The sequence below is a fragment of the Schistocerca piceifrons genome, chromosome 4 (genome assembly GCF_021461385.2).
Source record: "Schistocerca piceifrons isolate TAMUIC-IGC-003096 chromosome 4, iqSchPice1.1, whole genome shotgun sequence".
NCBI classification, from domain to species: domain Eukaryota; kingdom Metazoa; phylum Arthropoda; class Insecta; order Orthoptera; family Acrididae; genus Schistocerca; species Schistocerca piceifrons.
Window position 1 is genome coordinate 48,450,786 of NC_060141.1, and position 16,552 is coordinate 48,467,337.

The following is a 16,552-nucleotide window of genomic DNA, read 5'->3' on the forward strand; positions in this document are numbered from 1 at the left end:
TTTGAGAGTGAGGGTGAAGTGATGCTAAACAAGTTATTAAACGTTTCACTGTCCATCCGCAGAAAGTTGATGTAATCATCAGGTTCTGAGTGAAACATTTCCTTAACGGGTTTCCAGTTCTATATTTCTCATTTTAATCCGTTCCCTGGACCAGCGTCTTGTTTTCTTCTTCTTCACACACAGTGCCAGAGGCAATGTTATAGATGCTTTATTTGCATTTGTAGCCATTCCCACTAGTGCCAAACTAAACCATACGCGAAAAGTGTCTGCTTCAAAAGTAAGGCCGGTCGCGGTGGCCATGTGATTCTAGGCGCTTCAGTCCGGAACCGCGCGGCTGCTACGGTCGCAGGTTCGAATCCTGCCTCGGGCATGGATGTGTGTGATGTCCTTAGGTTTCAGTAGTTCTAAGTTCTAGAGGACTGATGACCTCAGATGTTAAGTCCCATAGTGTTCAGAGCCGTTTGAATCATTCAAAAGTAAGGTTAAAGTGACAAGCTTTTTAGTACGTGTACGAGACGCAACCATGGTTAGATAAGAGCGAACCTGACAGGCTAGTTTGCTTTTTTAGGAGGGACTTACTAAGTTTTAAAAAGTTTCATTATCCATTCGAAGAAAGTTGATGTAATCATTTGGTTCTAAGAGTAATATTTCCTTTGGCTTGTTTTCATGAGTAAATCTCTCATTTTAAGCCATTTCCTGGAGCAGAGTCTTGTTTTCTTCTTCTTCTTCTTCTTCTGTAAGCACAGTGCCAAAGTCATCGCCAGCACTGCTTTGTCTGCATTTGTGGCCGTTCTCAGTACTCTCAAAATACACACGAACACGAATAGCGTCTGCTTCAAAGCGAGGCTAAACGGACAAACATTGTTTGAACGTGTACGAGCTTGCTTGGCAGATTCGTATCAAGGTAAGGGCGATTTTGTCAAACACGCTTGATCGCTTACGCCGGCCGTAACACTTGCGCTGGGAGGTGCGCGTTTGTGCCCTCTGGTGCTGAATAGGACAACAAGACACGAGGCAGCAGTGTGTGTCAAGACTTGTAACAGGAAAGAACAATGCGTGTCAAAGATACGTAGATAATACAGTATATATCTGTGTTAACTGTATTTACCGTATTTTGTGATGTAATGTAAATCTGTTTGGAAACCACTGTTAGTTGTATAACAGTGTGTATAGTCCATTTGTAATACGAGAGAGAGAGAGAGAGAAAGTTTATTTAGGAATCTCATTAAGTAACAAATAATAGCTTGTTTGTATATAGTTGACAAGGCACCCAAGAACAATTAGTAAAAAATATGTTTTTGAGAATATTTAGCGCGTTTGAAACTGGTAAGCTTCTAAGATGGTATTGGTCGAGTTATTGCTATTAAAAATGCCGTTGTGAAAGGACAAAGTCTAAAAGCTGAGTGATGTGCAGAACATCTGCAATGTACCGGGTGATCAAAAAGTCAGTATACATTTGAAAACTGAATAAATCACGGAATAATGTAGATAGAGAGATACAATTTGACACACATGCTTGGAATCACATGGAGTTTTATTACAACCAAAAATATACAAAAGTTCAAAAAATGTCCGACAGATGGCGCTTCATCTGATCAGAATAGCAATAATTAGCATAACAAAGGAAGACAAAACAAAGATGGTGTTCTTTACAGGAAATGCTCAATATCTCCACAATCATTCCTCAACGATAGCTGTAGTCGAGGAATAATGTTGTCAACAGCAATATAAAGCATGTCCGGAGTTATGGTGAGGCATTGGCGTCGGAGGTTGTCATTCAGCATCCCTAGAGATGTCGCTCGATCACGATACACTTGCGACTTCACCAAAGCCAATAATCGCACGGACTGAGGTCTAGGGACCTGGGAGGCCAAGCATGACGAAAGTGGCGGCTCACCACACAATCATCACCAAACAACAAGCGCAAGAGATCTATCACGAGTCTAGCAATACTTAGTTGTTTTTTTTTTTTTGTTCTAATAAAACCCCATGTCATTTCAAGCATGTGTGTCAATTTTTACCTCTCTATCTACATTAATCCGTGGTTTATTAAGTTTTCAAATTTATACTGACTTTTTGATCACCCGGTACATCGCACTTAAACCGTGGCTTCTCTGTGTGCGCTTATTGTTAAGTCGTGAAAATGTTTTAAATTACTCTTCAAGTCAGTAGACATCCAAAATACAGAGATACACTTTTGGTGTGTAGCCTTCCTGACGTTTGCGCCACCCTACAATTGAACTACAGTTCGACTCTTTCATAGGTTATTAAAACACTCAGGGTAGTAAACGCAATTGACTCACCTCTGTCGTGGACCAAATTATAAACTTTGTAGTACTTGTTACAGAAAGTAAATGTAAAGTATTGTAATGTCCATGAACTAATAGGGACTTATTGCAGCTTCCACCCAGCATTTAAAAGAACTAATTTCTTTATGTATTACAAATTCAGGAAAGTCAGAGTCCTTCTTAAATGATCAAGCTATTGTCAGCCTGGAAGATAACCAAATGTATAAAGTAAGTCAAAGTTATTTTGTTTGAGAGTGACAATGTGAATTGACCTGTGACAAATTCAGTTTTACAAAAACACAGTTTACACTCACTTTCCGGATTATTACATAAGAGGTAGTTCAAAGACACGTTCTTAGTGGTACAGATGTTAAGAGCAATTAAAGCTGAAATTAACGCTGCTTATCACAGCGTAAAACATTCACTTTCCAAAATTTTTAACATTTTGCTGTTCGCAGATGTATTGTTTTTGGGCAGGCTAGAAAGAGAACCTACAATTAATCAACGGTTCAGCTGCTCTAAGCAATGAACTTCTATAGTTTTAATAGTAAATGTATCAGTGATTTGTGCACAGTAAGTGTAATACCGTTTTCTTTTGAGGGAGAAGTGACAGTTACTGGTTGTTCTCTGCTCCAATATTTTTTGTTACTGTACCAGGAGAGTGTTTTTGGAATTGATGAGAAGGTTTTATAACTAAGGGTATTTGTACAAAACTCATGATTGACCGGAACGTTTCCAAAAATCAATTAAGGCTACACACTGTTGGCGACCTTTTACTTTATCATCGGTATTAATAATGACTCCCATGTATTGTAATCGTTGTGTGTGGCGTTGCGGCGACTACGCCCTAAATTTGCTTTGTCCGATAGCCTTAGGGTACACACGATTTACTTCCCATGGGTAAAGTGAATTACACATTACCAATCTTTTTAGTAACTTCCATACTCTCAAAGAGGTAATACAAGACTGGTGAAAGGTAGATTACTGAAAGGAGGGGATGCATTGCAATTTGGTGCTATCTGTACATGTCATAAATCTAAATTACTAGCTACACAAATTTCTACCTAATTTGTAATTTTGTAGTTCCTGTTTCTAATCAGTTTTGTATACAGAAACCTCCATGTAAGCCTATGAAGGTTCAACAGTCACCATACGCACACATACGAAAAGCCAAGAGATGTCATCGAAAGTGTATGTATGTGGTGTGTCAGATGAAGTCAGGGAACCGCCATAAATCTTTGGACATCTCAGTATGAATGCAAGATCTTCAGATATCGATGACCTCTCGAGGAAACTCCAGCAATGTCCAACAAGCTCACTCTAGCAAAATCCGACAAGTTCTCCTGAGTACTATCCAAATACCTCGCTCCAGTAGCATCCAAAGACTTCACTCCAGGAACAGGCACACTACAGCAGCGCCCAAAGACCTCACTACTGCTGCATCCAGAGAGATCACGACAGCAATGTGCGAAGACCTCACTCCAACCATGTTCAAAGAAATTACTACGGAACCGTCCAACGGAACTAAGTTAAAATGTGTCTAATAAGAATAGTTTAGGAAATATCTAACAGATATATTCCCCATAGAAGTGTACAACACAAAACCAATGGAACAGAATTATAAGATATTCCTAACGACTTCGGAAAGTAAAGCACGTGTCACTGAGGCATCAGGTTCTTTATCGTCAGTGCTAAAACCAGTAGACCTGTGATTTTGACAGAAAATTTACCAACATCTCTTTATGTATACTATAGGAGAGATGTGTCATTGTTTCCGTGAAAAAAGTGATTTTACAGTGTTTTAATCAGCAACAACTCCAAACTGTCTTACTTCTGAGCATAGACACTGTTATACCTATTGAGCGGTGTACACTAATCAGTCAAAAGAATTTGGACGTTCAAGACTCGGACCAACCAGTGTAAAGGAGGTGGAGGTTACCGTGTTGTCAGTGGAGAAGCGGCAACATCAAAGTGGGTCGGTCAGTAACATCGAACGTGGACCAGTCACTGTGTGTTACCTGAGTAACAAATCCATCAGGGACGTACACTGATCTGCTAGAACATTTGACCAGCGACCTACTGTCGATACAAACCCGTCCAGGCGAGAGCAGCGTCACCTGTCAGGTGTGACTGCTAGTCAAACACACGCACGGTGCATATAGTGTCAGAGAGCGTGCTATCTGTGTGCTGAATGGAGAAGGCGCGAGTTGTATCTCAGTTTCACCGAGGGCAGATTGTGAAGGCGCGAAGGCTCGGTATAAGCCTTTGGAAAACTGCATGCGTTGTTGGGCGTTCAAGAAGTGCTGTGGTGAGTGTATTCAACACGTGGCGAGACCAAGAAGAAACCACGTCCAGACGTCGTGGGTTGGGCAGCCACCTCTCATTACAGATGTTGGACATCATATACTGGGCAGACTGTTAAAGTAGGACAGGTGGCGAACTATGGCGAAACTAACATCAAACTTTAAAGCTGGACAAAGTGTGTATCAACACTCCTCCACAGCCGACGGCCCATATGTGTGCCAACGTTAACACCACGACATCAGCATCTACGGCTGAAATTGGCATTTGACTATCGGCCCTGGGCGGTGGCGCAGTGGTAGAGCGTTGCGTGGTCTGGTGAATCCCGATACTTTCTTCATCATGCCGATGGGAGGGCGCGAATCCTACATCTTCCAGGGGGGCAGCTCCTTGACACCTGTACTGCGGGTCAGAGATAAGCTGGCGGCGGCGTCATTATGCTCTGGGGAACATTCACGTGGGCATCGATGGGCCGTTAGTCAGTGGAGCTTCGGCAAGGCAACATGACGGCCAAGGCGTATCGTACACAGGTTGATGACGATGATGTTTCCGACGGCAGTGGCATTTTTCAGCGAGATAATACTCCATGTCACAAGGCCAGAGGTTGTTAGAGTGGTTCGCAGAACACCGTGACGAGTTCCAGTTGATGTGCTGGCCACTCGTTCGCGAGATCCGAACCCGATCGAACACGCCTTGTGACTGAACGTGGCGTCAGGGCTCATTGCCCCCCCTCTCCGCATTTTACGGGAATCATGTGACTTGTGTGTGCAGATGTGACGCCTACTCTCTTCAGCGACCTACCAAGGCCCCATTGCTTCTATGCCACGACGCGTCGCCGTTGTTATCCGTGCCAGAGGAGGACCAACTGGTGGCTAAGTGGTTGGTTGGTTGGTTGGTTTGGGGAAGGAGACCAGACAGCGTGGTCATCGGTCTCATCGGATTAGGGAAGGATGGGGAAGGAAGTCGGCCGTGCCCTTTCAGAGGAACCATCCCAGCATTTGCCTGGAGTGATTTAGGGAAATCACGGAAAACCTAGATCAGGATGGCCGGACGCGGGATTGAACCGTCGTCCTTCCGAATGCGAGTCCAGTGTCTAACCACTGCGCCACCTCGCTCGGTGGCTAAGTGGTCATAATATTCTGGCAGATCAGTATATCAACCATTCTAGCGTCGACGCGAAAGAACAATCATGTTTAAACCAATACCAGGCAGAAGGCATATAGTTTCAGACAGGAACCGTCGAACGTTGTGGACGTTGGTTGTAAAAATGAGAGGAAGGAATCACTCGCAAGTTTCAAAGTGCTACTAGCAGTTCCTCTAGAAAAATGAGTGTGTGTGAGGCATTAAAAAGAACTGGTTAAAGTAGTCGAGCAGTTCCTCACAAGCCACACATTTTCGTGGTTAGTGCTAACTAACGCTTGAGGTGGTGTAAGGAGCAATGCCACTAACGGAGAGTCACTGCGAACGAGTGATTTGTAGTAATGAATCAGGCTGTACCATTTGGCAACCCGATGGAAACCCTTGGGCTTGAGGAGTACCTGGAGAATGCTGCCTGCCATCACATGTAGTGCCAACAGTGAAGTACAGAGGGGCTGGTGATACAATACTGTTGTGTTTTTCGTGGCTGGCTTATTGCACTTTAGAAAACGCTAATTGCGGAAGGATATGAAGGCATTTTACTTCAATTTTACGTCACTGTTTACTGCGGACGGAGAGGAATAGTTCGGAGACGATGACTGTATCAGCATAGCAATGTTTCCTGTAATAAAGAAGAACCAGTTAGGCCATGGTTTGTGGACAATAACATTCATTAAATGGTTGGTCTGTCCAGAGTCCCGACCTAACATTTCCGGGATGAGCTGAAACGTTGATTTCGCTCCAGATCCAAGCGTCCATGTCGGACGCTTGGATCTGGAGCGAAATCAACGTTTCACTAACTTGTCTGGTTTCTGATCTTGAGGAGCAAACGGCTGCCGTTGGTCCACAGACATATGATGTATGACTGAAAGTCTTCCCAGGGAAGTTCAAGCCATCGGAAAGGTGAAGGACGGAAACACCGCATATTAATGTCCACTAACAGGTATCCGGATAGCTTTGACCACACAGTCTATATAACAGCGAACAAAGATCTTTACCGAGCGAGGTGCCGCGGTGGTTAGACACTGGACTCGCATTCGGGAACACGACGGTTCAATCCCGCGTCCGGCCATTCTGCTTTAGGTTTTCCGCGATTTCCCTAAATCGCTCCAGGCAAATGCCGGGATGGTTCCTTTCAAAGGGCACGGCCGACTTCCTTCCCCGTCCTCGCCTATTCCGATGAGACCGATGACCTCGCTGTGTGGTCTCCTTCCCCAAACAACCCAACCCCAAGAAAGATCTTTTGGGCTCGCAGTTTTCAGAAATGTAGTTTACAGTAGTGATTTATATCGCCGTGATCGTGATCTAGGCACGAAGGAGCGGGACTGCTCAGCAGGAATCAACTACGACAATTTCAGTAGGGCTCTGTAACTGTTCGCAGCTGTGTAACGATAGTTCACACACTGCGCAACAAAATTAAAAGATCACTTTTTCGAAACCCCATAATTGCCTCCCACTGCGACGCAAAAGTTCGAAATTTGCCTCAAAGGTACGAACAACCTTCCTCTGTAATGATGCAAAAGCGTGGCTCCTGCGACGTCAATCTCGGATTCTGTGACGCTTCACACAGCACACATGTGAAAAAGCGGCCAAAGCTGAGTAGTTCATGTGAGCTGTAGGGAGGGCTAATGACGTTACACTGGCACCAAATAGCACCACAAGCCTCCCCAACACCACCGTGGACGTGATACACGATTCGGAGGTCGTTACACTCCCTCTTACCACATTTCATCCCTTCTTTTAACGTCTCTGCGATGGAGGTCAGAACCGCGACACCCGTCATTGAAATCATGCAGTTTTCTTACGGGTGGGCGAGGAAAACATTTCAGACATACCGCCGCTCAGAATCGACACAAAAAGGCCCCATAGGGTGGCATAAAGGACGTCAGTGAAACCACGAAATTCCTCGGGGTGCTGATTCTCACGCGTTTCGCGGTCGGAAACGGCAGTCCACAGGGAGCAACGAGAAGGTTTTCTTGACAACATTCGACACTGCTGACACCCTCGGCATTTTCAATCTTTCTCTAAGGACAATGTGGGACTGCATCCCCATTGGACGTGCTCGTTCCCATTTGGATTGGAGCGCGACTGCAATTTCTGAACACGTTGGAACCACAAGGGACCGTTCAAAACAACGAAATTTGAACGTGGTCCGAAGCAGCCAACAGTCTTTTTTCAGCTCTCCTGTTCCCCGACCTTTTGTGGTGGGATCACGGAGGACTGTAACATTAACATCTGTGCGAATAAATGGTAAATGTGGTACCCCTGTTTGACAACAGCCGCGGTGCCACTCACGCACGTTTGTTGACTATGTTAGAAACGTACCTAAAATTACCAAATATCCAGCAACCAGTTTCAAAATCATGTTTTATTTATTCACTTTTGCAAATCGATTTCAACTGATTAACAGCCAACATTGGTGCTTTCAACCAATATGTGCTCTCAGTAGTAATACTGTCTTAAGCAGAGGTCAAACGTGTTTGAAAGCACCGATGATGGCTGTTAATCAGTTGAAATCGATTTGCAAAAGTGAATAAATTAAACATGATTTTGCAACAGGTTGGTGCATATTTGGTAATTTTATGATTTACGGTCGCTGCACGATTTGGGAACCACATGGAGCCCACCATTCATAAGAAACGTACCTTTTAGAAATTTAGACACCAAATCATCCTTGACGGTAGTCCTAGTACTTGAAGTTAGACAAACCATTCTATTACCCTCGGGTGGAGTATGCATGCCACCCATAAGGAAACCGAGTGATACCAACGATGGGTGTCGCCGTTCTGATCTCGATCGCAGACATCAGAGAAAGGGGTGAAATGTGGGTAGTAGAGGATGTAAAGACTGTGCACTCGTGTGACACGTCCACAGTGGTGTTGAGCAGAATTTTGGTGCAATTTGGTGCCAGTGTGACTTCATTAGCCCGCCTTAAAGCTTACATGAACTTCTGAACTGTGTCCATTTTGTCTCATGTGTCGACAGCTTGCTATTTGAAGCGTCACAGAGTCCGAGGGTGATATGTCGCATGATGCCACACTTTTGCACAGTTGTAGATACCTTTCACTCGAATTTCAAACTTTTGCGCCGCAATAGGAGGCGATTATAATATTCCGAAAAAGTGATCCTATAATTCTGTTGCGCTGTATATTTCCTCTGCATCATATAAAAACTCAAGTGGAATCCGGTTGACTTCGAACTAAATTTTAATTTACGGCTCGGCTGATCAATGCGGATACTGAATTCAGTGACTCCACTCCTATAGAACCTTCAATCAACGAGGTTGGCACCTGAACGTGGTTGTCAAGTCCGATGGCTTCCTTTGCTGCTATTCGTTAAGAGAAGATTATCTGCGAGCACCCAGCTTCTCACTTTCTTCCTTCTCTCATCCTCACACTACATAAACGTGACGCCGTACCCCACACACAGCCGCGCGGGATTATCCGAGCGGTCTAAGGCGCTGCAGTCATGGACTGTGCGGCGGGTCCCGGCAGAGGTTCGAGTCATCCCTCGGACATGGGTGTGTGTGTTTGTCCTTAGACTCTGAGCACTATGGGACTTAACGTCTGTCGTCATCAGTCCCCTAGAACTTAGAACTGCTTAAACATAACTAACTTACGGACATCACACACATCCATGCCAGAGGCAGGATTCGAACCTGCGACCGTTGCGGTCGCGCGGTTCCAGACTGTAGCGCCTAGAACCGCTCGGCCACTTCGGCCGGCTGGATGCAGGGGATCACACAGAATGCTTACGTACGTGTCATGTGTCAGAGTCGTATCTATACGTATGAGCGGTCCCATATCACTCCAACTGCACACCCCCCACACCATTACGGAGCCTCCATCAGCCTGAACAATCGTTTGCTGACATGCAGGGTCTGGAGACTCACGAAGTTGTCTTGGATCTGGTACACGTCCATCAGCTCGATACAATTTGAAACGAGACTCGTCCGACCAGGCAACATGTTTCCACTCATGAACAGTCCAGTGTTGGTATTGACGGGCCTCAGGCGAAGCGTAAAGCTTCGTGTTTTGCAGCCGTCAAGGGTTCATGAGTGGGCTTCGGCTCCGAAAGGCCATACCGATGAGGTTTCGTTGAATGGTTCGCTCGCTGACAGATGGCCCAGGACTGAAATGTGCGGCAATCTGCTGAAGGGTTGCACTTCTGTCATGTTGAACAATTTTTTGGTCCCATTCTTGCAGGACCTTTTTCCAGCCGCAGCGATGTCGGAGATTTGATGTTTTACTGAATTCCTGATATCCACGGTACACTCGTGAAATGGTCGTATAAGATAATCTCCACTTCATCGCTTCTTCGAAAATGCTGTGTCCCATCGCTTGTGCGCCGAATATAATAACCACTTTCAAACTCACTTAAGGTGAGGTTTACTATCTTTGACCAGAAAAAAGCATGTGTTTTGAGAATTTTTTTCTCGGGATGTGTTATAGATATCAATGTCAAATTTGCTGAAAATGTCAATTGATATTTACTCCACAAATTGGAATTTTTTCGAGGGGAAATGTCGAAGAGCAAAGGCGGAAGTGCCGTCGGAACGAAATAAAATTTCGATGTAGACCTCCACACGCGGTATGTCACACGTCAGCCGGCTCGTATGAAATCAAAACTGAGTTGACGTTAGCCAAGTATATAAGATTCTTTAGGAGTTGTAGCTCGCTTAAGTTACTTGGACCATAGGGAACAAAACGGCGGTCATTTGAAAAAAAATAGCGTTTTTTTTCATCGATTTTTCGACTTTGTCGACTTTCAAAATGGCTCTGAGCACTATGGGACTTAACATCTGTGGTCATCAGTCCCCTAGAACTTAGAACTACTTAAACCTATGTAAGTAGGCTGTTTATGTTTTCTTATTGGCAACGTTACGTAGCGCTCAATATGAAAATCACTGGCTGTGCTGTGTGCAGTCTGTGGCTGCTTTGCATTGTTGTAATAGTCGCCATTGTAGTGTTAGGCAGCTGGATGTGAACAGCGCGTAGCGTTGCGCAGTTGGAGGTGAGCCGCCAGCAGTGGTGGATGTGGGGAGAGAGATGGCGGAGTTTTGAAATTTGTCATGAACTGCTATATTTATATATGATGATATCAAGGTTTTGAAATTATTGGAGGAAGCTACGACGATTTTGAGAGTTGACTAAGATGTTATGATATTATTACGACGACGATGTGTATTATACTGTTGAGGTATGTTTATGATTAATAAGATGATGATACCGTATATGAGGAGTTTGATTATGCTACGTATTTCTTATGATGAAATACTGAAGAAGTGTCGACGAATAAGGTAAGGAATAATGAGTAGTGATTAGGGACTCTGATTTGTGAAAAAGGTTGTTGGAAACCAAGAATCGTACTTTAAGAGTTATGAAATGTGTGTATATGAGTGAATGAATCACAATGCTGGCGAAAATTTTTTGGACACTGTTATATTTATAGGGTTTGGTTTCTACAGATTTGCAATGCTAATTCTTGACCTGTGAAATATTTTTATGTGAGACTGTCACTGTAGCGGAAACTGGTATCGTAAATATTTCCGTAAGAAAGTTAAGTGACCACCTGCACATAATGCGTCATGGGCACCCAGCTGCGCGACAAACGCGTGGAGAACAAGCCATTAGTGCCTTTCAGAGACAGAGGTGGAGAAATAAGAAAAGGGAGGCCATTAAACACGCTGTTGACATTCCTTTGTAGAGGGCATCGCTAATGCGACACTCTCGTTACTTGAAAACATATGATTACTCGCACTTTGTGCTAATTACTGAAATGCTTATGAATTGATGGGAAATATTCGTACATCTGCACACCTGATTATGACAAGTGTCTTTCTCCGAGAGTTGAGTGCTACTGACTTACGAAATGCCACATGACTATTGAATGATATTTTTATGCTTTGGTTTGCGTAATTGCTTATTTCATTTGACATCTGGTTTCCAGCTGTGTTGCAGCATTGCTTTTATAAAATAAAATGCATTTGCTAATGTGAACACTTTCTGTCAACAGATCTATTAAATAATTATGTTATGATCCACATTCTTTAAAAAAGGAGCACTTGGAGAGGAAAGAACAATAAGAAGGAACTAGTAACAGTAACACATAATTTTCTTTTCAAGTACATGGTAATATTTTTTTTACAATAAGTTGTTGTGGTGCACCACTTTAATTAGTTAGACATTAAGATGTGATTATACATTTGCCTTATCTGCATTGTTGTTTTTACTGTAATATTTTTTCTGCTTGAACTATGTCATATTTAGATATAAGCTGCTGTTTGCCAGGCATAGTGCTACTGAATCTTAAATTGTGTTACTCTGTTAAGCTAGTTTTACTACTGACTTATTTTTCTTGTTACTGTACATTGGCTCATATTAGTTGTAATATTGCAATTGCTTTGGCATTTGTATTTTTGTCATTGATGTTTGTGTTAATTGTTTTGTGCTGCTGCATTGCCTCGTCTCTTAGTTTAGAATCTGAGCTCAGTAGATTTAAGTTAGCTTAAGAGGGGGTAGACTATAGAAGAGAATGAGTTGCGATGAATTGGAAGAAATGCATTGAAAAGTTATACAAAAAAAGGGACAGAAAACAGGTTTAGGTAGGATTTTCTTGGAAATAAATGTTGAGGTAAGAAATGTGTGAACATATAAATACAGAAAGCATGCTTAGATAGAATTTTTTTGGTGGAAACAAAGGATGAAATAAGAGGAAAGATATATGAAGTTTTGGGTTGGACTGCAGTACCAAATGTTACACTGAAAACGAACCCTGTCCTTTCCTATTGGTGTTATCCCATTACGTGTTTGTGTACCCTTGTGTATTTGTTTTCTTCCTGTCTCTATGTAGTTTCATAGAATTTTTTCTTCTTTTAATATTAAGCTACATTCACTATGATGAGGAATACTGTTATCCTCGAATATAATTGGCATTAATAATATGTTATTTACTTTGTAAAGATGTTAGACATTATTAATTCCGTTCTGTTTAATACTCATGTGTGAAGTTGATGTTTCGAAAGTTATTCTGATCTTTTATGTATGTGCTCATGTCATAATTCCTGTAACACTGACGTATATGTCTATTTCTATTCTTTTGTAACGCCTGTTTTACTACAAATGTTATCTGTATTGTTATGTTTTTAATGATGTGTTTTGTACCTTTGTTATTGTATTCTCATGTTATAATATTGTAATTGAGACCACTTCATCAAGTTAAGTAACTTGTAAGTTACATTTCACTGCACACGTTTCTGTTGGTCATAGTATATGGACAATATGTGAGAAGTAGGGACTGTTAGTGTTTGCACGTGTGTTAATAATTCAGCAAGGGACTGGATAACAGCATTGCTGGTTCTAAGGACAATTCCAAAAACTTTGTGAGTGCACAAGTGGTGGTTTATGGACTTGCTATATTCTCCGCAAGACTCTTCGATGGTGAATGTGCACCTGCACAATCGCAACAGATGGCTGCTGGCTATCTCTACAAGGACTACAGTGGGTCTGCATCTATGATGACCCACCAACGCCATTATTTCTACAAGGACTGCAGTGGGTCTGCACCTCTGGTGGCCCACCAATACCACAATCTCTACCAGGACTCCAGTGGGTCTGCTCTGTGATGACTTACCTACCAATACTTTTCAAAACTTCGAATGACTCTGCTGTGGGTTTGCTCCATTGTGGCCCATTACCTGTCAGCATGTCAAGAGTCAGCACTGTCTTTCCGTTGGAAGGACAACATTACTTCTTCAAGACTGCATGGAAATCCACTACTTCTGTGTGCAATTTCTTTTACTAATGAGACTTTGTGAAAAAAAACCTGTAATTACTGTTATGATGAATGATCAGGACTATCTTTATGGACTGTGAGAAAATTTTAGCTTTTGACCAAAATTGTATCAATAAGTGTGTGCATTTGATTTCTTTGTTTTTGTAATTATGAAAAATTTTATCAAATCATTATTGGCCACTGCCCAAAAAAAATTTGTAAAATTTTTTGTGGGGAGCATGGGGGCTATGTAAGTAGGCTGTTTATGTTTTCTTATTGGCAACGTTACGTAGCGCTCAATATGAAAATCCCTGGCTGTGCTGTGTGCAGTCTGTGGCTGCTTTGCATTGTTGTAATACTCGCCATTGTAGTGTTAGGCAGCTGGATGTGAACAGCGCGTAGCGTTGCGCAGTTGGAGGTGAGCCGCCAGCAGTGGTGGATGTGGGGAGAGAGATGGCGGAGTTTTGAAATTTGTCATGAACTGCTATATTTATACATGATGATATCAAGGTAAATACATTGTTTGTTCTCTATTAATATCTTTCATTTGCTAACTATCCCTATCAGTAGTTAGTGCCTTCCATAGTTTGAATCTTTTATTTAGCTGGCAGTAGTGGCGCTCGCTGTATTGCAATAGCTTGAGCAGCGAAGATTTTTGTGAGGTAAGTGATTTGTGAAAGGTATAGTTTAATGTTAGTCAGGGCCATTCTTTGTAGGATTTTTGAAAGTCAGATTGCGTTGCACTAAAAAAAAAGTATTGTGTGTCAGTTTAAGCACAGTCATGTATAAATTGTTCAAAGGGGACGTTTCACCTAACTAACCTATGGACATCACACACATCCATGCCCGAGGCAGGATTCGAACCTGCGACCGTAGCAGTCGCGCGGATCCGGACTGCGCGCCTAGAACCGCAAGACCACCGCGGCCGGCGTCGACTAAGTAAAAGTATTTACAGTTGATGTATCGGAATAAAAGTGGTACAATTTCTAGACATTTTAGTTAGCTTCGTTGGAAAAAAAAAAGAATCATGCCAATCGGGTCAGTAGAGTTCAAGTTACGATACAGTGCGATAAAAAAAGTCATTTCGAGAAAAAAGCGTTTGAAGTTTTGATTAGATATAAATGTAATATTATGCAACTTACGTTCAATCTGCTATCCCGGTTCCATAAACTAGTCCATCTTCATCATAGAGGGCGTTCTGCTCGATGTGGACCATCCTGCCCTGCTCCAGAGCCACTCGTACGGCCGATGACAAGCGGTTTTCGGCCGCTTGAATCGGGTGGTCGTCCGAATGCTTGGCGAACTGTGTCGAATAGAGTCCCAGGGTGACGTAGTGTAGGAAAGCAGCCTACTCACGCCTTATAAAATTCTCATCAGTCTTTTCATTGTGTACCAGACTAGTCCGATGTAACTAGCTCTGACGTCATAAATGTTGCGCAATACTTTAAAAATCAAGTAAATAACTTGAAACGTTTCTAGCATGTCAGGAGTAATACTAAATCAATATGTGTTGAATATCAGTTCAATAACTTTAACCAATTTCGAAATTTGGACGTTTTTCTGTAAAAATCATTGGCGCAACAGAAAAGAGCTAGAAACTTAAAAAATTTATATTTGGATTCCTTTTTCGTAATAATTTAGTAGAAACAGTATTCTGGATCTCACAAATTAAAATTTTAGTTGAAATTCATGATTTTCTGGTTTTTGTCTTAAAAATTAAGGAAGCAAGATAGATTAAGTAGGCGAATAAATAAGGCTAGGATGTTTAAATTTAAGTAGAAGGGAGATCCGCTATAATCATAAAGATGTGAGAAGTTTCAATTGGATAACTATAAAACTATAGCGATAGCGCATCTCCAAACGGGCAAGTTCAGAGCTCGTCTACTGCTTGTAGTGTAATTAAACTAATTCTCTCACCCAAAATATTTGACTTAGCCATGTCAGACTTTTATTATGATTACTTACCTGTGTGCTGAGTGCACATTTAAATTGTGAGCTTCATCAGCCATCACTACAGGAAGTAATGATTTATTCAATAACTTAAAGTGATGCATTACTAGACCAGCGGCTAGTTGGGAGAGCCGATTTGATCAGGCGTTCCCTTAGCCGTCGGCACCGCGGTTTAATATATAAGAATGCTGCGTGAGGAAGTAAGGCCCCAGTTCTCTCCAGACACTGATTAGCGCACCATCTGTGCCGGGAGTCTCGTCGCGTCGGTATCATTGCTATAAACAGCCCCAGATGCCGTAATAAGTTACTCGGGATACGCATAACCATGAAATCGTTTTCGAGTGAAGTGTTAATTCTGGGATGACTTTATTGATGTATCTTCAGTTTGCGTATGTCGTATTTTCACGTGTCGCTGCGGGACAAACATTCTACCATTATTTAGCGTGGCGTTAGATGAATATAATCATCAAATTATGGCGAGCATTCACTTAAACATTTAATTTGGACAGTTATAGTTGCATCAGCGCATTAGACTCTGAACTGCTCTGTTAGTTGGATTGTGTAGATTCTTTATGGTCTGTGACTTTCAGAATATAGTGAACATTTTAGAGAGAATGGTGTTTGATTATGAATCCCAGACAATCTCCTAATTCCTCAGAGCTATAAGCTGTAGCTATAAATGTATTTCTCAGATGAAGTGGGCACTAGGAATTCTAATTACAGGCTTCACGTTTTGATAATCACTTTCTGGTTGCCAATATTGTAGTTAGAGAGCCAGTGTTGAGAACGGCAAAAGACAGCATAAATAATAGGAACATTTATATAACAATTAATTCCACCCGCCGCCCCACATATGGTTAATCGGCCGGGAAATGCATCTTTTCTACATTACAAACCAAACATTTTAAATAACAACATAAATTCCACCAGCCGCCCCACAATTGGTGCATTGGCCGGGAAATGCATCTACATTGCAAAACATTCTACATTTAAATATAACAACATTTATTCCACCCGCCGCCCCACATATGGTGCATCGGCCGGGAAAGAAACTGAGTAAAAGTGAAAATGATTTTTAAATATGCGGATTCGGGAGTGAAATG